At 50.9% G+C, this 27,348-nt stretch overlaps 1 protein-coding gene across 6 annotated transcripts in view; it reads right to left on the reverse strand.

Annotated features, from left to right (window-relative positions):
• Nucleotides 1–27,348, reverse strand: part of OSBPL9 (oxysterol binding protein like 9) — an 875,847-nt gene that overhangs the window by 426,504 nt on the left and 421,995 nt on the right. The window lies entirely within an intron of this gene.

The raw sequence follows: 27,348 nt of genomic DNA on the forward strand, positions 1-27,348 counted from the left end.
ACACTCCCTTACTGGACTCTGCCAGACACTGCTGGAAAAGATATGTGCAGGGCAAAATGCAACCCCTCCCCTACTCTCCCCTAATCCCAGTACCACAGCTGCCGGGCATTCACGCCCTATCCTCCCATCATGACATACGGGCGGTTAACACTCTGAACACAGGAGACTTATATTATGACTCCAGAGCAATCAAGTTTGCAGATCTGGTGGCTGTGGAGGTAATACAACCACAAGCCTTTCTGACATTCAATGCCATAACTAATCTCCTACGCAACATATGGGGCTGCGGTCACAACGAACCAAACGAATCCCTCCTACTTACTGCAATACTTTCTATGGGCGAGGCAAAACGCGCTGTTACTAAACTATACAAAATACTCCTAACAAGAAGCTGCAAAGCCCTAACCCAGGTCAAGCATCGCTGGGACTCCGTCCTTCCTGCACCAATTGCACAAAAATCCTGGGACACAGCCCTCACTTCGATCAAGTCTGTATCTCGCAACTCCAGACTAAGATACACGCAATTTAATTATGTGCATCATGCATATCTCTCCCCAGCTCGTATTCATAAAATATACCCAGGCGCTAACTCCATATGTCCAAGATGAGCTACCCCCGCAGCAACTTTCTACCATATGGTCTGGGAATGTCACGTGATCAACAATGGCTGGAACCAAGTCGTTGCTACAACCGCAGACCTGATAGACCAGCTGCTAACTCCTACTCCAGAATCCTGCCTGCTTAATATACGACACCGTACAAAAGGAGATAAACACGTTCACAAATTTGTAGATTTAGCATTCGTGACATATAAACGCCTGATAGCTACACATTGGAAGGCCCCAAATGTCCCTCCTTACTCCCTTTGGCTATGAGACCTACATGATTACACATTGGCGGAGTCTCAAACCCTGAGGCAATCACAACATAGGGGTCAGATACAAGGCGGGACCGAAAGCTGGGACCTTTTCGTAGTTAGAATTGAATCCAGAGATGACAAATACCCACCATGAGTTAGTCCCTTCAACATTCTTGGGATACGCTTTTACTAAAACTATTCATAAAAATTGAGTTTGCCGAAAACAGAGCCATTTTATTGTACCACCAGGCCTAGCCCATAATATATCTACCCATCAGCCGCTCCATGATACTGATATCCCTTCACACCAAAGCGCACACACAGAAATGTAGCCCTTAGGGCCTGTACGGATATATGCTCCCACTATAATAATTGACGCCAACATATATATTTAAGAATAATAACCACCATGTCATGTGTTATTAGTTATATAAAGTTTATGGAAAGCCAGTACACTAAAATACAGCAGTGTTGTGCAGTGTAATGTACAAACGTTAAGAAAAGCATATGGAGAGAAACTAGGTGTTTTCTCACCAAATCATACGTAATGTACCGCTACTTTTGTGCCTTGTTTTGTATTAAGTTTAATAAACAGATTAAAAAAAAAAAAAAAAAATGATGGCAGCCCTGAGAGAAGTAATGGATAACATTATTTCTCAAGGCCGAGCCCAGAGACCCTGGGAGGCTCAGTGTTCTGGAGAGACATGCGCACAACGAGTAACACATACCTCACAAGCACCTGAGGGTCCACAGATAGCAGAGAGGAAGAGTGGGAAGCAATGAAGGTAGTCCTGATGAGCTAGTGCATGAGTAGAATTTGTGGACCTGTTACCACAGCTGGTCGAATCGACCAACCTTAAAAAACAAGAGACAATGACACCACAAGTCAAAAGAGAAGTCTTGTAGACAAAATCAGAGCTAGAAACGATATGGGATGCACTGGATAAGTTCTCCCATAAAGGATAGAAAAAGAGGTTGCAGAGGTAGGGAGACAAGAAGGGGAAGATACTGGTCTGCCTTTTATTGAGATAATGGCCTAACCTGATTATAACAAGAACTAAGAGACCAGATGGCACCATAGCAGTGATTCAAGCCAGCATAAGTGAGATGTAACAAGACCATCTGACAACTGTAGAGAGAGCCACTGCGTGCCACCAAAGGCCTTTCTCAGCAAGACTAAAAATAGATGTCAAAATATTATGTATGGTGCTGGTTGCCAGGCTCCTCAGCTTGAGAACTTCACTTATGCATGAAGATCACTGCAGCTTTATGCTTTGTCAGAGCGCTCTCCTAAATGTAAGAGAACTTACCACATTTTACATGCCAGAGCAAACTTAGAAGAAGAATGTGCCCTGGGTGCACTAGACAGTAGAGAAGGCTTTTGGCATTTTGAACGGGGAATACACAATGTCAGTTATGAAAGATATGGGCTTTTGTATGAAGCTGGCCTGGTGTGTGGTGGGTACCGAAGGTACTTACACCATATACCAGGTCCATGTTTCCCCTCTCAGTGAAGTGTAGACAGTGTCTAGAAGCCAGACTCTCTAGAGGTAGCTGTGGATGAGCAGCCAAGGCTTATCTAGGAGACATGCAAAGCTCCTGCAATACAACTACAGTCACAGAGTACTTACACACAAGAAAGAAAACACTTGGTTGTACAAAAATAAAGGTACTTTATTTTTGAAACACAGTAGCAGAAAATACTAGAGAGGCAACCCTCCAATAGGAGATAAGTAAATACACTCTATATGTATATATACACTAAAACAGTAAGAGACGTAAAAAGGTTAGAAAACAGCATAAAATAGCAATAAGCAGTAATGACTCTCGGGGGAGCCCAAACCATATTCTAAGAAAGTGGAATGCGAACACATAGCCCCCACCTAGGTAAGTAAATCTTGTAGAGGGGAGCTGGGTTTACTAGGAAACCACACTTGTAAGCAATGTAGTACCCCCCCAGCTACCAGGAATGCAGGAGTAAAACTGCCCCAAAGGATTGATGCGTAGGCTCTCATTATTCTAATGAGACTACTGGATTTTGAGCAGCAAGATCGTCCACGGTGTAGGAGACTGAGTCTGACCCACTGTGGGTGACACCTGTCGCCCAAAATCCGGGTTTTGCTCCGGCTAACTAGCAGTGCCTCATCTCTACCAAAAGATAGGGATGATTGGGCAGCCGAGCGCATGACATATTAGGCTTCTCAGGGAAGTCGTGGTCACTCAGGTCGCATCCGGTTCTCTCATTCACAATTCGGTCTCACATACAAATGACAATAAAAAGCAGTATATGTTTTAATGATTGGTTTAATAAAACAACTGCATTTTAGATAGCAAAGCGTGAGCTGCAATAACCAGGACGACACAACATGACAATATTAAAATGGTGACGAGGAGGGTGAAGCATAAGAATAACGCTATCATATTGTCACTAGCATTTATGGACTATTTCCTATCTAAGTAATTATTTGAGCACAGCATGTTAAGCTCCAATTCTGCCTTTCAGGTTCCCCCGGGAGGACATAGACCCTCATACCTGAGCAAAGGCCTGTAGTCTGCATTAGCATCTGCAGCGAAGCATTCAGCAATCAGCATACAGTCGTGGTTCCCTGGCTGGAATCTCCCTCTTAACGTGTAATGGGACTAGGAAGTGTTTTTATAATAACACAGCTGATGTTCTAAGAAAATGTCCCTATGTAAGAATGTTTATTTTCTACGAATGTCGGAGACAAAACTTCTACCATGTTCACCGGCAATGTACCAAACTGTAGCCTTGACTGAAGCACAAAGTGATCAAGAATGTCTTGTTTGAGAACACAGTGCTGGGCTAAGCAAAAACAGTGAGATAGATGAAAATAAAACAAGACTGTAAAACTGGTTATTGTAAAAATAACAATGCGAAGCCGAATAAAATATACCTAGGTCAAAGTGCACAGCCGCCTAGTGCGTTAAACTAACGTGCATGGAGCTATAACTAAAATGGCTACACAACAGGATGAAAGGAAGAAAAAGAAGACACCTAGAACAGCCTGCAAGAAATCAGCAGTGGAATACCGAAGATGGAGACCTGTAGAAAGAGGGGACCAAGTTTGGAAGTGTCTCTGGAGTCCAGGGTGAGTAGGAGATACTACCCACAAAGTGGTACCTTTTGGAGTTGGTCAACAAAGAAGGAAGACAGCTCAGAACTGCAGCACAGAAGCCAGAAAACAGTTCCTGATGTGTGCAAAAGGTGTCCCACGCTGGAAGCTGGATTGCAGATGGGTGTGGGTGAAGGTTGTCTACCAACAAGCCTTGGCAAAGGCAAATTTGCGGTTGGAGGAAAAGAGTTGCTGCTGGGGACCAGCAAGGTCCAGGCGAACTCTATCCAGGAGGGGGAGTCAGAGGGGACCCTCCACATCGCAAAAGACCCACAGGAGCAGAGGCAGCACCCACAGGTGTCCCACAGGGCAGGGACCCATAAGTCGCTGGTGCAGCCCACGCAGCATCACAGAAGTTGCTCCCACGTCGCTGGAGGACCACGCAGAGGCCCAGGAATTGCAGGAGGGAGCGCCTGGGGGCTGGAGGTACACGTTGTCTGAAGTTCTCCTTGGAGATGAAGCAAACGAGCCTTGGCAGCTGCAAAGAATGCGGTACACGGGGGGTACTTTCTTGCGTGGAGTGGACTTACCTCCACCAAAGTGCGAAAGCTGGTAGACAGGACCAATGGAGACTCTCCGGACCACCACCAGTGATCCAGGAGCCATGCCACTCAGGATGAGGGGAGATTTGCGCAGCTGGTCGTCCTTGCAGCCAGGTACCTGCAGTTGGGAGTGATGCCTTCACCCAAGGGAGATTCCTTCTTCTTCTTGTGCAGGCTGAAAAGTTGCAGTCTTCAGAGGATGCACAGTCGGGGAAATGTTGCCAAGCTGGCAGGAATGCTGGATAGAAAGTTGCAGAAGATTCTTCCTCGTGGATCTGCAGCTTGTAGGTTCCTGGAGGGTCCAGTCACGGTTCCGGAGGCCAGAAGACGAAGCAGAGGTTGCAGAGGATTTCTGCTGGAATCTTGCAAGCTGAATCTGAGGACCCACCCCAGAGGAAGACCTATATAGCCCAAAGAGGGGGCTTGGTCACCTCACCAGGTAACTATCTATCAGAGGGTGCCTCTGATGTCACCTGCCTGGCCTGGCCACTCAGATGCTCCCAGAGTTCTCTGCCAACCTTGGAATCAAGATGGCAGAACCCGAGGAGCTCTGGGCACCATCCCTGGGGTGGTAATGGACAGGGGAGTGGTCACTCCCCTTTCCATTGTACAGTTTCACGCCAGAGCAGGGACTGGGCGTCTGTTCAGTAAATAATCCAGACCAATCGTAAATCTCTTCTTTTATTCGAAGTAAATCTCCAGTAAGGCCAAAACATCCGCTTGCTATCTGTCAACGCTCTCCATTTCAAGTCCAAACATTCCAGCCCCACAACATTCTCTGCTACCTCATCACATTCTATCAGCACCTAGCTATTATATATCAACTTTATAGTTGAGGACATAACAGCATCCCTGAGCAGGAACTGGGCGTCCCTGAACCAGTGCGGACTGGTTTATGCGCGGAGGGCACCTAATGTGCCCTTCAAAGCAAACCAGTGGCATGAGGAGGCTACCCCTCCCAAGCCAGTCACACCTATTTCCAAAAGGAGAGGGTGTTACCTCCCTCTCCCAAAGGAAATCCTTTGTTCTGCCTTCCTTGGCTTGATCAGATCAAGCAGCAGGAGGGCAGAAACCTGTCTGAGGGGTAGCAGCATCTGGGCTGCCTGGAGAGCCCTCTAAGGAGCCACCAGAGTGCATGGAATCATACTTCTAATACTTGCAACAGTATTGGGGTATGATTCCGACATTTTGATTCCTAACATGCCCAGGTTCGGAGTTACCATTATGTAGCTGGACATAGGTAGTGACCTATGTCCAGTACACATGAAACATGGCATCCCCACATTCACGAAGTCCAGTAAAATGGGGCTGGAGTTTGTGGGGGCATCTCTGCTAGTGCAGGGGTGTTCTCACTCATAGGTACCTGCACCCTGCCCTCTGGGCTGAGAGGGCTTACCAAAGGGGTAACTTACATTATTAACCTGGTGCAGTGAACTCTAGTGAAACCAGGTGCGTGCACCCGGTACACGCAGACTGCGATGGTAGGCGTGCAGAACACTTTGCATGGGCTCCCTCTTGGTGGCAGAGTAATTGCTGCAGCCCATAGGGATCCCCTGGATCCCCCAATGCCCTTGGTACCTAAGTACTATATACTAGAGACTTATATGGGAGGACCAGTATGCCAATTAGGGGGAAAAAGGTTACTAGCTACCAAATGTATAGGAGAAGCATAATCACTGGAGTCCTGGTTAGCAGGATCCCAGTGGACACAGTCAAACACACTGACAGCAGGCAGAAAATGGGAGTAACCATGCCAAGAAAGAGGGCACTTTCCTACAGCTTTGGACCCAATTCAGGAGTTGGGAATGTCTTTAGGAGGTCTAACCTCACAGGAGTGTAAGGTGGAGAGGGGTATGAGAGAGGGTGTTCATTATCACCCCTGCTCTTCGCTTTGACTTTGTCAGTCATACTAAGGAGAGTCCTGCAGGTGGTTGAGCATCAGGGTGGGCACTAAGGTCCACACAGTATCCATGTATGCAAACAATATATTTGTGTATCTCAGTCAACCTATAGATATTGCACCAAACCTGTTCCATGAGTTGGATGATTTCAGCAAAGCCTCCAGTCTGTGAACCAACAGAGAGGAAACTGTTTACGTACCTCTGGGGAATATAGGAGGGATCAAAATAATGGAATGCTGAAGTCTATGTCTTCAAAAGGAGGCTAAACATCGAACTACTTAAGGATGCATGTCGCGCACACAGACAATGGCAATGCAGATATAGTATAGGCAGTATGTTGGAGAAGCTGGCCTGGACAGTCTGATTTTGGCACTCTGTTCCACTCTGAATCATGGGAAGAATTACAGTTGCAAAAATGATCTTTCTCCCAAGATGCTAGCATGTCGAGCAAAAATAATTTTGTCACTCAGGCAAAGTTACCTTCAAAGAACTAAACAAACTTTTACCAGTTCTGGCATGAGTGGAAAATAAGTCATATGAGCTTAAATACACTTACGTTGGATGGTACGGAAGGTTTTTGCAGACTACCAGACCTGCAGTTGTGCTCTACAGCCTCCCAATTGCAGCATGCAGCAGAAGACAACAACTGGAAGCAGCATCATGAATGACTGGACTTTGGAAGAACTGCTCATCAGTGGAAGGGCTATTCCAAACCTTCTTTCACACATTACATAGCAAACAGAGGTTGCTTGGAAGATGGCAGTAACAAGGACCCTGCAGCGACCCCTGTACACAGGTTTATTGAGACTTGATCTCTGCAACGCTTTAAGCAAATAAGCCATAAGTCGGTACATAGAAGGAGGGAAGGGGTTATAATACACTGAGCGACTTATACCAGACAGACAGGATTATCACATTTGCAGAGGAAACCTTCGAGAATTAGGCTGGGCCACCTTTTCCAATACGCCAGATGGACTAACACAACCAAGTAGATATGGAGTTCCTGGGTGAAGCAACCCATCAACATGATTAGAGGGTATGTTGGAAATAAGCAGGGGATAAAGGCTACTACCCCAGCTATTTACGGCTGTGAAGGCAGAGATGATGAAGGGCCCACTAAAGGTTAGGCAGCAATGGCAAAACATGCAGGATCACATTACCATCAAAGAATGGGAGATAGCCTACACCCAAGCCAAAATAATTTTAAGCAATGTCATATTTAAATTTGTATATTTCTACTATCTACACCCCACTTATAGGACACTGCAGAATAAGAACATCATCTACCTGAGGAGAGCCTATGTCTGTTGCAGAAGCCACATTCCTGTCCATGACCTGGTCTTGCAGGGTCGTAGCAGAAGTTTAGAGAAAGGTGGTAGACTGATTGCGTCCAATCACAGGTAACATACCCAAGCTCTCAATCTAACACTGCCTACTCAGTATTCACCCAAAACCAAAAACCAGAAAATGAGAGATTAATTTGCAACTTGGGGATTGGTGCTTGGCAAAGTGCTGAATAGTCAATCATTGACTGCAGTCCCCTAGAGGAAGCCTGGAGAAGTGACTCAACTGATTAGGGCTACTAGAAAAGATGAAAAGCTGAGGAGTTAATTTCAGACTCTGGTAAGATGATAAGAATGTTAACAGACCCTCAGGGAACCAGGATGTGTCCCCCTGTTCTCCAGCACTCTCCCAAGCTTGTCCACAAGAGAATAGCAGGTGAGGGAACTCTGCAAAACATTGGGACATGAGCGGATTTCACACACTACTTCAAGAAATAAGGCACAGACTAGGAAGTATGTGTTGGACCAGGTCGACACACCCAGTAGATATGAAATCTATCAAGGTCAGTGCAACTACAGACATTATCACAAGGTGTTAAATACCTTCCTTTGGAAACAGACAAGTGCAACAATATTTATAATATGAATTACACTAGACAGTGATGATATTTACTCAATGAACTCACCTGAGTTAGCAGAACCTTAAAACACGATTATATTTTGTGCATCTATCCTACGGGACAATCAAACTTAACCAAGAACAAAAAACTCATTCACAACTGATGGAAGTCTGTAAAGCTTCTTCAATGTCTTATAAAAAATAAAATAAAGTGATTTAAAAAAAATCAGAAGCTTATCTTCTGGTTTGGCGTTGCCCAAGAAAATGCAAGACCCTGCAATTGAGGGGCTAAGTGCCCACTTCAAGTCATAATTATAATCCTTGTCAGGGTAGGCAATTACAATCACTAAATTAACCTAAAATCAACTCCCGGTAGCTACGGCACAGAGCAGACAAGATTAACTTAGAGGCAATTTATAAAGTATTCATGCATAAGTAAAACTAGTAAAACAGTAACAAAGCTGAAATGCAAAACAATAAAAATTGCAAAGCGAATTAGAAAAAAATTAATATACTTATGAATTTTCAAAAGGTATAAACAGAAACAGCACCAAGCACACTGATAATCAATGGTTGTGGCAGAACAGGACCTAGGTGCAATTTGAAACTGGCTGAGAAGAAGCATGGTTAAGACACAATAACCAGCTTTGTTCTAGTCTATGACTTTACCTTCTGACCTTTAGCCCTGTAAGTCCCAATCCACGACAGGTGTACACTTCTGAAGTCCTCAGGTCCTCAGAAGCCGCATTTTGAGATTCATAGGTTGTCCAGTCGAGGCCACAGCAGGGTTCATTCCAGGTCCTGCTGCCACTAGTCAGCTGGACAATTGCAGGAAAAAGCATGTTATAGCTTTTTGGTTCCCTGTATCTTAAACAGGAGGTCTACTTCTTTGTCTTGGGTACAAGAGTTCTAGCTGGCTTAAGTTTTCAGCTACACTAAACTCAAGCTCTTAAGGCTGGTTGTATGCGTGGGGAGTGTAATATGGCAATTGTAGTGTCCTCCCACACCTAACACTAAAGTACAAGTTACTTAACTTCAGTAAAAATATATCTGGTAGAGACATATTCTAGTTGCAGATTCCTTACCTTAGAATTATCCCCCAGGCGCCAGACTGGATCCGGAGACTTTCTTTGAGCAATACCCTTGCACATCAGTAGGTGGCGTCAGTCGACTACATGGGCGTCATTGGTGTCGTAGTCGCCGTGATGACATTGGGAGTAGTACACAGATGCCGCCTCAGCGCAGTGACATCAGTTGCTTTTCACAACTTTCCACGCCAAAGTGCAGAGCCGCGAAGAACACTGAGATTGGTGGGCCAGAGCTAAGGCCCTGAAAGGGGAATCCTTGTTCCTAGAAATCAGTTCACAAGTGGGGAGGATGGGTCGGTAAGTAATTTGCAACTAGAATATGTCGGTACCAGATATATCATTACCCAAGGAAAGTAACTTGTACACTTCTAGTTGCTGATTCCTTACCTCAGAATAGATACTCAAGCAATGCCATCCTCGAAGGTGGGCTGCAAACCAAGATCATACTAGTAAGTCGTGCAGGACCGAACAACCAAAGCAGCCGTCCCGACGGACCTGACTGTCCAGGCAGTAATGTTTAGGAAATGTGTGCAGGGATGCCCATGCAGCTGCCTGGCAGATATCCAGGATAGGAACTCCACATGAAAACGCAGTGGAAGCAGCAGTTGCTCTGGTGGAATGAGCGTGCAAGCCCTCAGGGGGATGCTTCTTGGCCAAGGCATAGCACATCATGATGCAAAGAAGCACCCATCGAGAGATGGTACGTTTTTGCACCGCCTTCCCTCTCTTCACACCCACATATCCAACAAAGAGTTGATCGTCCACCTGGAAATCTTTTGTATGATTTAGACAGAATGCCAACGCTCCTTTTGGGTCGAGACCGTGGAGTCTCTCCTCCTCATGAGAAGGATGTGGGGGCGCGTAAAAAGTAGGAAATGTGATGGACTGGCCTACATGAAAAGGCGTAACGACATTGGAAAGGAAGGAAGCCTTAGTGTGCAACACCACTTTGACAGGGTGCACAGGCAAATATAGGGACTTTGAAGAAAGAGCCTGAAGTTCACTCACTTTGCGAGCATAACTGAAGGCTACAAGAAAAACAGTCCTAAAAATGAGGAACCTTAAAAAACAATTGTGCATCGGCTCAAATGGAGTACACATTAAGAAAGTAAGGACAAAATTGAGGTCCCACTGAGGCAAGATAAATGGAGCGGGAGGATATAAAAGGGTGAGACCTTTAAGAAATCGATTGACAATAGGAGACTTAAAGAGTGAAGGCTGATCAGGTAACCTAAGAAAGGCCGAAATAGCCGATAAATACCCTTTAATGGTGCACAAAGCAGAGCCCTGCTGGGCTAAAGAAAGGATGAACAAAAGAACCTCAGAAAGAGGAGCAGAAAGGGGATCAACAGATTTGTTGGTACACCATGCCACAAATTTAGGTCAACGACAGGCGTAAACCGTTTTGGTGGAGGGACGCCTGGTTGCCAAGATAACATTACAGATTTCGGGTGGACGGTCAAAAGCCGTCAACTGCCGCCACTCAATCTCCATGCATAATGGCGGAGATTGGATAGGTTCGGATGGAGAACCGCCCCCTGCTGCTGTAACAGAAGATCCTCCCGAAGAGGCAGTCTGAGTGGAGGATCCGTGGTCATAATCAATAGTTCGGGGTTCCATACCTAGTCCGGAGACACCAAGATAACTTGGGCCTGGTTGTTCCCGATCTTCTTGAGAACTCTGGGCAGAAGTGGTACGGGAAAGCGTAAAGGAGGCTGGAGTTCCACTCGAGATGAAAAGCGTCTCTGAGTGAGTACCGCCTTGGAAACCCCAACGTGCAAAACAGCTGACATTGCCTCCGCAGAGAACGCGCAAACAGATCTAACCAAGGCTCTCCCCACTGCTGAAAGAGACCATACGACACCTCTGGATGGAGACGCCATTCGTTATCGGCTATGCATTGACGGTTGAGTTAGTCTGCTCTGGCGTTCAGAGAGCCCGCCAGATGTTGAACCACCAGGGTAATGTCCTGATGTTCCATCCATGTCCAAAGCCGCAGTGCCTCCTGACAAAGAGTCCAGGATCCTACTCCGCCCTGTTTGTTGCAGTTCCACATGGCAGTAGTGTTATCCTTGAAAACTTGCACTACTTTCCCTTTGAGAGAGGGAAAAAATGCTTTCAATGCAAGCCTGACCTCCAGGAGCTCTAGAAGATTGATATGGAGCCCAGACTCCGCTAGAGCCCAGAGCCTCTGATCGCCGCCTCTCCCATGTGGCCGCTCCATCCCAAAAGTGACGCATCTGTCACTATGGATAGATCTGGCTGGGGAAGGGAGAGGGATCTGCCATGGACCCAATGCAGATTCGAAAGCCACCACTGCGGGTCTTTTTTAGTCCCCTCTGAGATCTGGACCATGTCGGAGAGATATACCTGATGCTGTGCCCACTGGAACTTCAAGTCCCGCTGCGGAGCCCGCATATGCCATCTGGCATGTGTCACTAGCAGGATGCAGGAGGCCATGAGGTCCAGCAGCCTCAGAGTCAGTCTCACCGAAACCCAAGACAGGCTGAATGATCGGAATCATAGCCTGAATACCTTGGACTCGCTTTTCTGGAGGATAAGCCCAAAACTGCACCGTGTCCAGAACAGCTCTTATGAAAGGGAGCATCTGAGAGGGAGTCAGGTGTGACTTCGGCATGTTTATAGTGAACCCCAGCGTGTGCAGGAGGTTCGCCGTAGTCTGAAGATGGGAGACGACTTTCTGGGGCAAGTCCTCCTTCAACAGCCAGTCCTCGAGATAGGGGAAGACTGCAACCATGGCCATCACTTTCGTGAACACCAGAGGGGCGCTGGTAATGCTGAAGGGGAGCACAATAAATTGAAAGTACTTGTGAACTACCACGAATCGTAGGTAACGTCTGTGGGCATACAGGATGGGAATGTGGAAATAAGTGTCCTGCAAGTCCAACACTACCATCCAGTCCCCTGGGTCCAAGGTAGACAGGACCTGAGCCAGGATGAGCATCTTGAAGTTCTCATTCTTGAGAAAGAGATTGAGGTCCCGAAGGTCTAGGATAGGACGTAAGCCCTTGTCTTTTTTAGGCACCAGAAAGTAGCGGGAATAACAGCCACAACCTACTTCTGGGGCAGGGACCTTCTCTCTATGGCTCCCTTGGCCAAGAGAGCAGCAACTTCCTGGCATTGAAGCACCAAATGATCCTCTGGAATATGGCTGACTGATGGTGGCATGGCTGGTGGGGCAGATTCGAAGGGGAGGGAGTAACCCCTTTAAACAATCTGCAAAACCCACCTGTCCGTAGAGATGAATTCCCAGTGGGACAGTTGTTGGCAAATCCTGCTGCCAACTGGACCGGAGAGAGGGGACGGACTAGGAGGTTTGGAGGCTGCAGCAGGGGCAGAGGTGAACTGGGTAGACCGCTGGTTCCCTGTCCCACGCAGGATTCTGCGTCCCCGGCAACGCAGCGGCTGAACAGCATGAGTGGCACAGTTTCTTGGATGGGGACGTCACAGGGAGCCCCTTCCATGGCCACGAAAGGGGCAAAAGGTGAACTTTTGGGGGTGAGGGGCGGTGGAAAGGCCAAAGGACGGAGACGTAGCTTGGGAGTTTTTGAACCTCTCCAAAGCAGAGTCTGCACTGTCTCCAAAGAGACGGTGCCATCAAAGGGCATGTCCATAAGAGTCTGTTGGACATCCCCCGGAAAATCAGATGTACATAACTAGGCGTGGCGCCTCAAGTCCACAGTTGTCGCAATCGATCTACCTAGAGAGTCGGTCGTGTCCTGCCCACATCTGATCGTGAACTTGCACATCGCTCCCATCAGTGACAGCTTGGGAGACGATAGCACGGGCCTCTGCCAGGTATCTGCGGCAGAACGTGCGCGACTGTATCCCACAGAGAGTGGGTATAGCAGCCCAAAAGGCATGCAGTGTTCACAGACTGCAGCGCGAGACTGGAGGAAGAAAACAACTTCTTACCAAACTGTTCCAGCCTTTTTGATTCCCTATTCGGGGGGTGCAGAAGGGAATGCTCCTGAGGAAGAGGATGCCTGGATCACAAGGCTCTCAGGCGTGGGGTGTTGGAACAGTAATTTAGGGTTGTTCAGGGCAGGCCGATGGTGCTGTATGATAGTCCTGTTCACAGGAGCCCCTGTGTTGGGTTACATCCTTCCTCACCGGCAGAACCCAGAGAGTCCGCCTCCCTCCCTTCCGATCTGAAGCCACTGAGACCATCTGCGGCGTTCCCCAAGGATCTTCTCTCAGCCCGACCCTTTTCAACGTCTACATGGCCCTCTCGCCAACATCGTCCGATCACACAACCTCAACATCGTCTCATACGCCGATGACACCCAGCTGATCCTCTCACTCACCAAAGACCCCGCCACCGCCAAAACTAACCTCCACGACGGAATGAAGGCCATCGCCGACTGGATGGAGAGCAGTCACCTGAAACTGAATTAGGACAAGACTGAGTTCCTCATCCTCGGCTCCACCCCCTCCGCCTGGGACGACTCCTGGTGGCCAGCGACTCTAGGAACCAAACCGATGCCCACCAACCACGCACGCAACCTGGGATTCATCCTGGACTCAGCGCTCTCCATGACCCAGCAAGTCAACACCGTCTCATCATCCTGCTTCAACACCCTCCGCATGCTCCGTTAGATCTTCAGGTGGATCCCCACCAAAAACAGAAGGACGGTCACCCAGGGCCTCTTCAGCAGCTGACTGGACTACAGCAATGCTCTCTACACGGGAACCTTGGCCAAACTCCAGAAAAGACTGCAACATATACAGAACGCCTCCGCACGCCTCATCCTCGACATACCACGCCGCAGCCACATCTCAGCACACCTGAGAGAACTACATTGGCTCCCCCTCAACAAGAGGATCACCTTCAAGCTCCTCATCCACAAAGCACTCCACAACGCCGGACCAGCTACCTTCAATGAACAACTCACCTTCTACACCCCTAACCGACAGCTCTGCTCCGCCAACTTCACCCTCACCACCGTTCCACAGGACTACAGCCGGCGACAGATCGTTCTCCCACCTCACCGCTAAGACCTGGAACACCCTTCCCCATCCACCTATGGCAGACCCAGGACCTGCTGACCTTCAGGAGACGCCTCAAGACCTAGTTGTTCAAGCAGTAGCAACTCCTCCCACCCCCCCTTGCGTGTGAGTAGCGCGCTCTACAAATGATTGATTCATTGATTGGGTCTGGACCAAGTACCCAAAAGGACATCAGTGAGGGCTTCAATGAATGGCAGAAGGGACTCAATTGTGGAAGCCCCTGGCTGAAGCACCTCCGTCAGTAGATTTGACTTGACATGAATAGTAGGCAGCTCAAGGCCAAGGACCTCAGCCACCCTACTGACCACCATAGAATAAGTTGTTCCCTTCGTCGTAGCCAGGGTAGGAGGAGACAGCATGCCAGCGTCTGGAGAAGTGTCCAGGCCACTAGCCTCGCCCAACTCCTGTGCCCAGTCCAAATTAGGATCTTCGTAGTATTCATAAGGGTCCAGGGACCCCTCCAATCCTTCCCCGAATTCGTACCCATAAGAAAAAGGGTCAGAATCCAACCTGGGGTGAATAGGCCTCATCGAATGCACAGTCAGCGTCGGCCAACGCAGTTCTGACTCCAAGTCGCCGGGATAAGGATTGGGTCGACATCGATGGTGGGCACCACCGACGTTGGGAACGTCGACAATCAAACCGCCGACAGAGAAGGTCTCAATGGTACGACCGGCACGAATTTGAGAGTGGATCCGGAGGGGACCTCGGTGGCCGTAGCCGTCGGCGTGGAACCCGAAGGCCCCCGACAAACCCCCGGGGCCTGAAGGCGCCGTATCGGGGTAAGCCTGCCCAAAAATGAGGTGCATGGCCTCATAAAAAAAACGTTCAACTGGATAGGGGTTGTGCAGGCTCCCCGAAACTCCGGGAAGCGCAGAGCGGACCCAGAAGCAGGCTCTGGATACAGAAGCCTCGTGCGTCGACGCTCCTCCTGCGTTGCATCAGCCGAGCAACGGGGTGAAATCTAAGGGTGATGGGATCTCTTCGACTTCTTTATCTTCTTACCTTGTCCAGAAGACTTCGAGGAAGAAGAACGGTGGTTGGTCCACGAGCGGTCTCAAAACCTTCCCCTCGAGCGAGACTGGGACCCAGGAGGAGTCGAGTGCCATGCCGCCATAAGCTTGAGGGACCGTTCCCTCAAGGCCTTCGGGTGCATGGCCTGGCACTCGGAGCACGACTTCGGGTCGTGGTCGTGCCCCAGGCACCACAAACAGACCCGATGCGGATCTGTCACCGACATCATGCAGTGACAGTCCTCGCACGGTTTAAAACCTGTCTTTGGGGACATCCTCGGTGAACCAAAAAACTCACTAAAAAACTCGACAAAAGGGTCAAAACCAGGTTAGCTCTCTCCAGACAGGTGCGGGTGCAGAAAGAAAAGAACTGACGTCACTGCGCTGAGGCGGTGTCTATGAACTACTCCCGACGCCATCATGGCGACAACGATGCCAACAACACCTGCGGAGTCGTCCGACACCACCTACGAACGCACAAGGGTATTGCTTGAAGAAAAAAATCTCCGGATCCAGTCTGACGCCTGAGGGAAAATTCGACGGTAAGGAATCTGCAACTAGAAGTCACTATCAGATATCCCTGTACACCCAAATAACTCAGAGACAGGAGTATGGTAAAGTCAGAGCTGAGCTGAACTTAACACTGGATACACATTAAGGGGGTCATTCTGACCCTGGCGGTCAGGGATAAAGCGGCGGCCAACCCGCCAACAGGCCGGCGGACAAAAAAATGCAATTCTGACCCTGGCGGGAACCGCCAACACAGCCCGCCGCATTAACACTCCAACCGCCACGGCGGAACAAACAAACAGCGCGGCGGTCACCACCAACAGCCAGGCGGCAGACAATGTACCGCCCACCCTATCACGACCCACCAATCCGCCACCTTTTCCGGGGCGGGAGCCCCGCCGATAAAAACACGGCGGAAACAGACATTTCCAATGGAAAACGCTCACCTCGAGACACTCCACGCGGAATCCGGACAGCATGGAACCCGAATTGAACATCATACCTGCTCTCGTCTACCTGCTCATCTACCACGAGTACGAACTCCGGCGCAGACGTCAACGGTGAGTACTGCACCTACGACACACGGGAGGGGGGAGGAAGAAAGGTTACGGGCATACACATATGCGACCCCCCCACCCCCCCAATATGTACACACCAATGCAGAGCAGGAAGTCACAGTGACACCACACAAAGACCCTTTAAAAATACAATGACACAACCAAATTTGGAATAAATTTTCATGTACAAAAAAAGCACCTGGAAATAATTGAGCAACCGTGAAAAATATTTACAAAAACCAAAAAGATATACACATCAGTGTATCACTGAAGTAACAAGTCCTGCACATCCTACGAATCTAACATGTCCGTGGGCCAAGGTTCTGCGAAACAAGGGCAAAGCCCACACACGAGACCTGAGTCCTTTGGAGAGAACACTGCAGGGGCATCTGATGTCAAAACTACAGGCACCTCAGGGGGAAGGGAAGGGGGGGCCACCACAGCCACATGAGTCCACGACGCCAGATCCACGAGGAGCCACCATGCCCACTGTACCATCCTGGGGAGTGCAAAGCCACAGTCTCTCAAGTCTCTGCAGTGGGTGGGTTGCCCACTGGACCATCCTGGGGAGTGCAAACCACAGTCTCTCAATGTCTCTACAGTGGGTGGGTTGCCCACTGTACCATCCTGGGGAGTGCAAAGCCACAGTCTCTCAATGTCTCTACAGTGGGTGGGTTGCCCACTGTACCATCCTGGGGAGTGCAAAGCCACAGTCTCTCAATGTCTCTACAGTGGGTGGATTGCCCACTGGACCATCCTGGGGAGTGCAAAGCCACAGTCTCTCAATGTCTCTACAGTGGGTGGATTGCCCACTGTGCCATCCTGGGGAGTGCAAAGCCACAGTCTCTCAGGTGGATTACAGAGTCCACTGGTCAAGGAGGAGGCATGGTGGGCACAGTGAACCATAAACAGTGCCTGAGACGGCGGGACCCAGCGCAGCAGTGCATGACATGGCGATGTCCAGCGGAGCGGTGCTTGAGAGGAAGGGCCCAGCGGAGCGGTAATTGACAGGAAGTGCCCAGCGGAGCGGTGCTTGACAGGAAGGGCCCAGCGGAGCGGTGCTTGAGACGGCGGGGCCCTGTTCAGCGGTACCTGTCTTCACGGCGGGGCCCTGTTCAGCGGTGCTCTTCTGCACGGCGGGGCCCTGTTCAGCGGTACCTGTCTTCACGGCGGGGCCCTGTTCAGCGGTACCTGTCTTCACGGCGGGGCCCTGTTCAGCGGTACCTGTCTTCACGGCGGGGCCCTGTTCAGCGGTGCTCTTCTGCACGGCGGGGCCCTGTTCAGCGGTACCTGTCTTCACGGCCGGGCCCTGTTCAGCGGTACCTGTCTTCACGGCCGGGCCCTGTTCAGCGGTACCTGTCTTCACGGCGGGGCCCTGTTCAGCGGTACCTGTCTTCACGGCGGGGCCCTGTTCAGCGGTGCTCTTCTGCACGGCGGGGCCCTGTTCAGCGGTACCTGTCTTCACGGCGGGGCCCTGTTCAGCGGTACCTGTCTTCACGGCGGGGCCCTGTTCAGCGGTGCTCTTCTGCACGGCGGGGCCCTGTTCAGCGGTACCTGTCTTCACGGCGGGGCCCTGTTCAGCGGTACCTGTCTTCACGGCGGGGCCCTGTTCAGCGGTACCTGTCTTCACGGCGGGGCCCTGTTCAGCGGTGCTCTTCTGCACGGCGGGGCCCTGTTCAGCGGTGCTCTTCTGCACGGCGGGGCCCTGTTCAGCGGTACCTGTCTTCACGGCGGGGCCCTGTTCAGCGGTACCTGTCTTCACGGCGGGGCCCTGTTCAGCGGTACCTGTCTTCACGGCGGGGCCCTGTTCAGCGGTGCTCTTCTGCACGGCGGGGCCCTGTTCAGCGGTACCTGTCTTCACGGCGGGGCCCTGTTCAGCGGTACCTGTCTTCACGGCGGGGCCCTGTTCAGCGGTACCGGTCTTCATGGCGGGGCCCTGTTCAGCGGTACCTGTCTTCACGGCGGGGCCCTGTTCAGCGGTACCTGTCTTCGCGGCGGGGCCCTGTTCAGCGGTGCTCTTGCAGTATGTCAAGGGAGTCATACCTGGCCTGGACACCCTGCTCACTCGCCCTCCGACCGTGCTGTGTCAGGCCCCTTCGGGGAGTGAGTCCTGGGCCCTTTGGTGTCGTCCCTTGCAGCCGGGATGGGGCTTGTGGGGCCCTCCTGAGCCGCGCTCCTGGTAGTTGTCCTCTCCACCCTGCTGTCCTTCCGCTCCTTAGATGGGGCTCTCGGGCCCTTGCCTCCCCTGGCTGCTGTGGCCGGTGAAGTGGCCGGAGTCACCTCCTTGGGGGCAGCCGTCTCTGTCCGCTCACGGCGGCCCTTCAATTTCCGGGTCCTCTTGCCTGGGGGGGGGCTGGCTGTCCCCTTGCTGCTCACTGAAGTGTTACTGCCGCCAAAGGGTGGACTCCACATGCCATGCACCACTTGCACTGTAGAAGTTGGGCTGGTGGTGGCTGAGGTGCCCTTGGGACTTTTCCCAGTTTGAGGGGGTGGGTCGGGGGAGGGAAAGAGGTCAAAACTGGAGAGGTAATTTTTCTTGGGACCAAGGTAAGGGGTAGGAGTAGTGGTAAGAGAAGTGGAGGAAGAGGATGTGGTTGTATGAGAGCCAGGTGTGCTGTCCTTGGGTGCAGGTGACTGGGACGTAGGCTGTGGTGAGGTGGTTGGCTGTTGTTTGGGTGTCTGCCTGCGTTTATGTGTCTTGGAAGAGGGGGTGACAGACACAGTGGGAGAGGACACAGGGGACGTGTAAATGCCAGTGGGGGTGGTGACTGCAGGTGTGCGGACTGTAGTGGAGGGTTTGCTGGTGGTGGAAGAACTGGCTGATGTTGGGGTGCATGCAAGTGTGAGTGTAGACGTCACAGGGAGGGAGGAGGGAGACGAGGAGGACGGGGACACAGAGGTGGTAGTGACTGTTGATATGTCTGCATCTGTGTGTTGCTTGGGTGAATGCTTGTGTTTTCTGTGGTGCTTATGTTTGGATGAGCTGGCCTTGGGTGTTGAGGTGTGTGCAGGCTGGTCTGATGGTGTGGATGGGATAGGTTGAGGTACAGGAGACAGAGAAAGGGTGGAGGCAGATAGAAGAGGGAGACTGGAGACAGGGACAATGGCTGCCGTCAGTGCTGAGGCCAGAGCAGTGAACGCTCGTTGATGGGCAGCCTGACCCGAATGAATGCCCTCCAGGTAGGCATTGCTCCGATGCACCTCCCTTTCCACCCCCTGGATGGCATTCAGAAGGGTAGTCTGCCCAACAATGACCGTCCTCACCAGGTCAATGAGCTCCGCACTGAGGGCAGCAGGGGTAACAGAGGCAGGGGCTGAGGTGCCTGGGGCGAAGGAGACGTGCGCCTTCCTGGCCGAGCGGCCACGGAGCGAAGACTGAGGGGCTGCTGGGAGGGCGGTGCTGGTGCACTGGGTGACGGCTGTACCTGTTGTTGCGGGGGGCACAGATGGTGCCGCCACCGCTAGGGAGCTCCCAAACGAGGACGTGTCCGTGTCGTTGGTGTCTCCACCGGCCCCCGTTGTGGTGCTCCCCTCGCCCTCCGGATCACTGGTGCCCTCGGTTTCTGTGTCAGTGCCCACCGGGGCCTGGTGACCTGCAGCTCCCTCCTGCTCCGACGCCAAATCTCCTCCGCCTGATGATGCTAAAACACAAGAAGACAAAGATTTAGGGTGGGGGGAGAAATGAAACAAAGTTGAGTGCATGCCTTAGCAATACCCTTTGCGGAGAGGACAGACACAGGTGCCTCGTGCACTAAGTCGCGAACTTGGGGTACACTACTCAGTACTTCTGACTAGGCAAACAGGTCTAGGGACAACACACGCGCACATGTGTGATGCTGGAGCATGGGTAGCTGCACTTGGCACCCTACAGAGGTGGGGGGCGGGGGCACAGGGCCATGCCTAAGGGAGCGGACTACACTACAGAGAGCGCCCTGGCCTAATGTCACCCACAGCCCTCCTCCCCCACCCAGACGCCTCCAATGCGCATACAGATAGGAGAATGTGCGGATACTCACCCCCTTGTGTCTGCTGTGCTGTCCTCAAGCGCCCATCCAAATTAGGGTAGGCCACCGCCAGGATCCGGGACAACAGGGGGGTCATGGTGCGACTGGCACCCCTCCTAGGTCGGGAGGCCATCCCCATCAGTGTTTCTGCGGTCTTCCTCGTTCCGCGGCGGATGTCCTCCCACCTCTTGCGGCAGTGGGTGCCCCGTCTGTTGTAGACCCCCAAGTTCCGGACTTCCTTGGCGATGGCACACCAAATATCGATTTTCTGGTGGGCGCTCACCTGTTTGACATGTACAGGGTGGGAAAGAGAAACCGTCACATATCTGCATGTTTGGAGTACATGCCCCCCCCTCCCCAACCTTGTCATGGTTCCCATTCTCTCATCTGTCGTGCGTTGCACTCCTCATTCCCTCCACACCCCACCAACTTACATCCCCCCCCCTCCACACAGGCATAACCCATTCAATGTGCACTGAGTGTACTCACCTGTTGGTCTGGAGGACCGTAGAGTAGCGCATACTGGGGGAGGACCCCGTCCACGAGCTTCTCCAACTCTTCTGAACTGAAGGCGGGGGCCCTTTCACCAGTAGCAGCAGCCATTGTCACTTCCAGACCGAGTTCACAGCAGCACTTGCAGTATAGGTCCTCTCCTGTGGATGATCAGGTCTCGAATGATTGAGCAGATAGAAAATGACGGTCACGCCCGCAGCGGTGCGTACCGCGGCGGTGCGTCCCACGACCGCCGGCGCACATCGTCATTGGCTCCTGAAACCCATAGGCTTCAATGTTAACCAATGCGTCTTCGCACAGCGGTCTTCGACCGCCTACCGCCACGGTGTGCCCCGCCAGCGCAGTGACCTCACATCCCATTGTCCCACTTCACAGGTCAGGCATCGGCCATTTCAAGGGCCCACATGGCTTAATTTCTAATGCGTCACACAGGCCTAGGCCTTGCAATGGCACACATACAAACATATCAAACCATACATTTACCTGTACTGTGCAAGCTGTGTTGTACGTACCTGTGAGTGGATTGACTCTGTACTCCATATTCTCCTTCCTAGGCACCGTCCGCTGGGACTAGCGATGAGAAGGAGGAATCCTCGCGTGTACCGGCCGCTGGTGGACCTGTCCACAATGGAAGAACGCAACATAATACTACGATACCGACTTGACCGAGCCTCCATCCATGAACTGTGTGCCCAGCTGGAGCCAGCCCTGATGTCCCCCATCCGCCAACCCACAGGAATTCCCCCTCTAGTGCAGGTTCTGTCTGTCCTCCATTTCTTTGCAACTGGCTCATTCCAGACAACAGTGGCCATGTCATCTGGGATGTCTCAGCCTATGTTTTCCAAGATCTTATCCAGAGTGTTGTCTGCCCTGATGAAACTCATGCGGAGCTACATCATTTTCCCAGAGGAGGGTGATTTGCCTACAGTGAAAGCTGATTTATATGCCCTTGGACACATCCCCAACATCATTGGTGCAATTGATGGGACCCATGTGGCTTTAGTCCCCCCAAATGACGATGAACAGGTGTACAGGAACAGGAAGAATTACCATTCAATGAATATCCAGGTGGTCTGTTTGGCTGACCAGTACATCTCCCATGTAAATGCCAAGTTCCCAGGGTCAGTGCATGACGAGTATGTTATGCGAAATAGCAGCATTCCCTATGTGATGGAACAGCTACAGAGACAGCGTGTGTGGCTAATAGGTGACTCTGGTTACCCCAACCTGCCGTGGCTATTGACCCCAGTGAGGAATCCCAGGACCAGGGCAGAGGAACAGTACAATGAGGCCCATGGGCGTACTAGGAGGGTGATTGAGCGAACCTTTGAGCTCCTGAAGGCCAGGTTTAGGTGCCTGCATATGACAGGTGGATCCCTAATGTACTCACCAAAGAAGGTGTGCCATATCATTGTGGCGTGCTGTATGCTCCACAACCTGGCTTTGCGACGCCAGGTGCCTTTCCTGCAGGAGGATGGTCCAGATGGTGGTGTTGTAGAAGCCGTGGAGCCTGTGGAGAGTGAAGAGGAGGAAGACTCTGAGGACGACACAGACAATAGGGACAGAGTGATACAACAGTATTTCCAGTAACACACAGGTAAGAATCACCCACGCCATTTCACAATTGCTTATAGCCTCCTGCATCTGTACTTTCTGTAGTTCCCCACAGATGTTTTTCATTAATTTTTGCCTTTCCCTTCCCTTCTCAGTGCTGTCTGACTCAGTACCTGACTTCTGCTTGGTTCGCCCATGAAATACAGCGTATTGACATTGGTATGTTGTCATGACTAATTGACAGAACAGAAATTGAACAGTAATATGTAATACATTTGTTAATAATACAGCATGACTCAAAACAGATTTGTGTGCAAAATGTGATTTATTTACAGTGCTAGATATCGGTACATGTGATTCTAAGGGTGATGGGTGGGGGTGGAGGAATATCCATGGCAGAGTCCAGTTCTCAGTCTCACAGGTGCATTGTCCTTTTGCCTGTGGAAGGATGGAGCATAGGCAGTTCATGGTTGGACAGGGTGGCAATGTGGGACAGTGGGAAGACTTGAGGGGGTATGTCCTGCTTGACATCCTACTCTGTCTTTTTTTTTGGTCTCAGGCTCCTCTTACGGGGTGGTTGTTCTTCAGCAGGAGGTGGGGTTCTGGGGGGCTGTCGAGGTGTTGGGACCTCCTGTCCACTAGCGCCGGCGGAGGTGGTAGGCTGTTCCTGGTCCGGGCTAGTGACAGGGGCCCTGTGTGGTGCACCATGGTCCCGCAGCGCGTCCTCTATCCTGTGGAGGGCCAGGACGATGGTCCCCATTGCGGTCCCGATGATTCTCAGCTCCTCCCTGAACCCCATGTAGCGTTCCTCCTGCTGTGCCTGGATCTCAGTGAACCTGGCCAGTACCGTCGCCATCGTTTCTTGGGAGTGGTGGTATGCCCCCATGAGGGTGGTGAGGGCCTCTTGGAGAGTGGGTTCCCTGGGCCTCTCCTCCCCCCCCTGTCGCACAGCAGCCCTCCGAGCTGCCCGGTTTCCCCCGGCCTCTGTCCCCTGGACAGTGTGCCCGCTACCACTGCCCCCAGGTCCCTGTTGTTGTTGGGGTGTTGGGTTAGCCTGGGTGCCCTGTAGTGGCAGACACACCGCTGATTGAGCTGTCCTAGAGACAGAGGCATGGGCCCGCTGGGTGGGAGCTGTGCTGGTGTTGGCAGAGGGGGTCGGGTCTGGTGTGGCCTGAGCTGCCTGAGGGGAACCGACTGCCCAGAGGTCCCCGATGGTCCGGGCTGGTCATCAGGTTCACTGTCGACAGAGCTGCTATCCTCAGTGTGGGCCTGTTCCGGTGGTGGGATGGACACTTCTGGACCCTCCTGGCTGGTGTGTTGTCGTTCGGGTCCTGCATCGGGTAAGAGAGTTTGGTTATTGTTTCTGTGTGTGCAATAGCGTGCGTGTTATGGGTGCCCTTGTCCCCCAGTGCAGGCATTCCCTTGAGGGAGGTGTTGTGAGGGTAGTTAGTGGGGGGGGGGGGTTAGTGCAGTGGTCATGCTTAGGTGATGGGTGCCCATGATTTGTGTTGGCATGCAGGAGTTGGTGTTGGGACGGGTGGGTTGTGCTGGTGAGACATTGTCAGGGAGGATGTGTGCTGGGGGGTTGGGGGTGAGGGTGGGGGTGTGGGTTGGCATGCTGGTGGGGTGGGGGGGATATAGTAGTTGAGATTGGACTTACCAGAGTCCATTCCTCCGGCTACTCCTGCGAGGCCCTGAGGATGCAGGATGTTCAAGACCTCTTGCTCCCACGATGTGAATTCGGGAGGGGTGGGTGGGGGTCCGCCGCCAGTCTTCTGGACCGCGATGTTGTGCCTGGAGACCATCGATCGGACCTTCCCCCGTAGGTCGTTCCATCTTTTGCGGATGTCCTCCCTATTCCTGGGATGCTGTCCCACCGCGTTGACCCTGTCCACGAACCGCTGCCATAGCTCCGCCTTCCTAGCTATACTGGTGTGCTGCACCTGCGAGCCGAAGAGCTGGGGTTCCACTCTTAGGATTTCCTCCACCATGACCCGGAGTTCTTGGTCCGAAAAGCGTGGGTGCCTTTGGGGTGCCATGGGGTGGTGTGGGTGAGGTGTGGGGTGGTGTATGTGATGATAAGTATGTTGGTGAGTGGTGCTTTGTGCTACTATGTGGTGTGTGTGATGGTGTAGTGTGCCTCAGTGTGTCTTGCTATGGATTGTCTGCTGTGTCTCTCTCTCCTTCTCTCAGTAATTATGGTCGCAGGGGTTTGTGGGTGATGTGGGTGTGTGTTTTATAGTTGGTTGATTGTGTGGGAGTGGTGTGTGTATGTGTATCAGGTGTGTGTATTTCAAATTGTCCAATGTGGCTGTGTTTTGGTGCTGTGTGTGTATTCTGACCGCGGCGGTGTGTAGCGCCAATGGAATACCGCGTTTGAATGACCGCCGTGTGGATTCGTGGGTCGTAATGGCATGGGCGTATTTCTGTTGGCGTGACGGTGGAGGTTTGGTCATCTCCAGTTTCTCGCTGCCCGCTGATGTGGCGGGCTGCAGTGGAGGACGGATTTTTGGAGGTTTGGCCGTTGTGGGTCAGAATGACCGTGGCGGTTAACCGCGGCCGCGGCGGTGTTATGGCGGTCTTCTGACCGGCGGTAAGGGCCTTTTACCGCCGAGGTCAGAATGACCCCCTAAGTGTTTTGGCACAATGTTTCCTACTTTGAAGGCCATCCCAAATGTTATTTGTAAACATCCACAATACAGTCAAATAGGATGTGACCTTCAAGGAGGATCTGACACTGCAATTTCATAAAGGATGTTCACAGTCCCACCATGGTGACGACTCTAAACCAGTTCTGGGGCAGTTCTTCCTCCCACTGAGGCTGGGTCCTGGATGACTAGAAGGAAAAAAAGGGAGGCAGGCCCAAGTATGAGCTACATCTGCCTGTGATGGGAGAGGTTCCTTTGAAGTTCACCAAGGGTTTTGACACGCCACCCAGATCATCGAGGACCAAACCCCCCCCTCAGACCCTCAAGGCCTATTGTTTCTGTCCTGGGAGCAGTTTACATGTCACCACAGGGTGCCATCAAGCAGTCAGGTGACACCTGAATACTTACAGAAAGGCAATTGAAGGCTTTAGGCAGGCAAAAGTAACTTTTCTAAATTACCTTTTCTGTAATAGTTAAACAAAATTCAACTATACAATTAAATCCAATTTTGCCAAACTATTAAAAAGAGTGCTTTAACAATTTATTTAGCTGTTACCAATTCGAAATTAGCACTGTAAGGTACTCTAATGTAATCAAGGGTTTCGGTATGGATGCAACCAGACTTGTTACAGTGAAAATCGCTTTTATACTTTAACTGTAAGGATGCGTAGACTATTAAACTTCTACATGTCCTACTTTGAAAAACCATGCACCCTACTCTATGGAGAAGTGGGTCTACCTTAGGAGTGACTTATTGATATTTAAATGAAAGATTTAGGTTTCACAGGGCTAATTTGAAGATTAAGCCTGCAAAGCCAGGCTACTGTTGGCAGGTCTGCATCGCAACTGTAGTGGGTGGCACAATGAGTGCTCCAGCCCACTGGTGACATTTAACTTACAAGCCCTGGATAAACTGTGTCATATACTAGGGACGTAGAGGTAAGTTCAAAATGCCAATCAGTATATAAATTTTAACATGTTGAAAGAAGAAGCACAAAAGCTTTACCACGGATTAGCAGGGGTAAAGTGCAGCAAAAAAGTAAAATACATAGGGGTGACCCTGCAGAAAGGTCAAATTTCCCAGTGTTTCATTCCCAAATGAAAAGTTGCACCAACTGGGAAGGAATGTAGGCTATGTTCTTGTAAAGTGGAGTCTATGCCACACATTTTCTATGCATGTCCTCCGTGATCAATGGTAATGCACCGATTATTTGTATGACAAGGTCTTTAGAAAAACTTGTACGAAGTATGAGCCTAAATGTGGGAGACACTAAATTGACCAAAAAGACCTTATTTGAATCTTTGGCTGAAATTACATTTTCTCAGCTGATTTGATTAAACACTCACTTCAAGCTATCAAATGCCTACTCAGCATCAAAGAGTAAGATAAAAAGACAGCGGAGTTCAGTAATAAATTTCTCTTGCACATATTTTATTTCATTTGTAAAGTTATTCCTTTCCAAAATATATCAAGGGTCTTTGATAATCCATGAATTCCTACAAAGGTATAAAAAGACTTGAAAAGTGGCTCAGCTTGGGGATATGTCGATCTTGTGATTCTGTAAAGAGCTTTCTGGGCGTGTAGATTAACCAAGTCTGTGCTACATTGAACGGCCCGCATGGAGAACTTTTCACAGAGCTGTTAAAGGGATCACAGGGATGAAGAAAATGCACAAACTTTATTGGGTGCAATGGGTATATGCTTTTGTCACAAACAAGAAAAGGATTAGAGCTGAGTTGTGTAATGACATTAATATACTAATTAATATACCAATTAGTATACCAGTGGAGAAGTGTGGCACAATGGTTAGAGAGGCAGACCCTAATGCAGAGAGCTGGCCTGGGACCAGGGTTCAATTCCCGCCTTGGCGGGTCTTGGGCTCAATTCCCTTGGACCAGATAATTCTCGCCTTGGTGCCTAATCTAATTAATGGGTCCCACTCTGTAACTCTGGGCAATAGCTTGCTTAATCTCCACAACGGCCCTGACAGCGCTTGGATGCCTGGCTTCACCCTTGGGGTTGCCCAGGAGTGGGTGCCTCACAGGGAAAAGCCAGGAGGGGTTCCACAGCGGTATGCGTACAGCACCTTGA

This window comes from Pleurodeles waltl, chromosome 4_2 (genome assembly GCF_031143425.1).
Source record: "Pleurodeles waltl isolate 20211129_DDA chromosome 4_2, aPleWal1.hap1.20221129, whole genome shotgun sequence".
Taxonomy (NCBI): Eukaryota; Metazoa; Chordata; class Amphibia; order Caudata; family Salamandridae; genus Pleurodeles; species Pleurodeles waltl.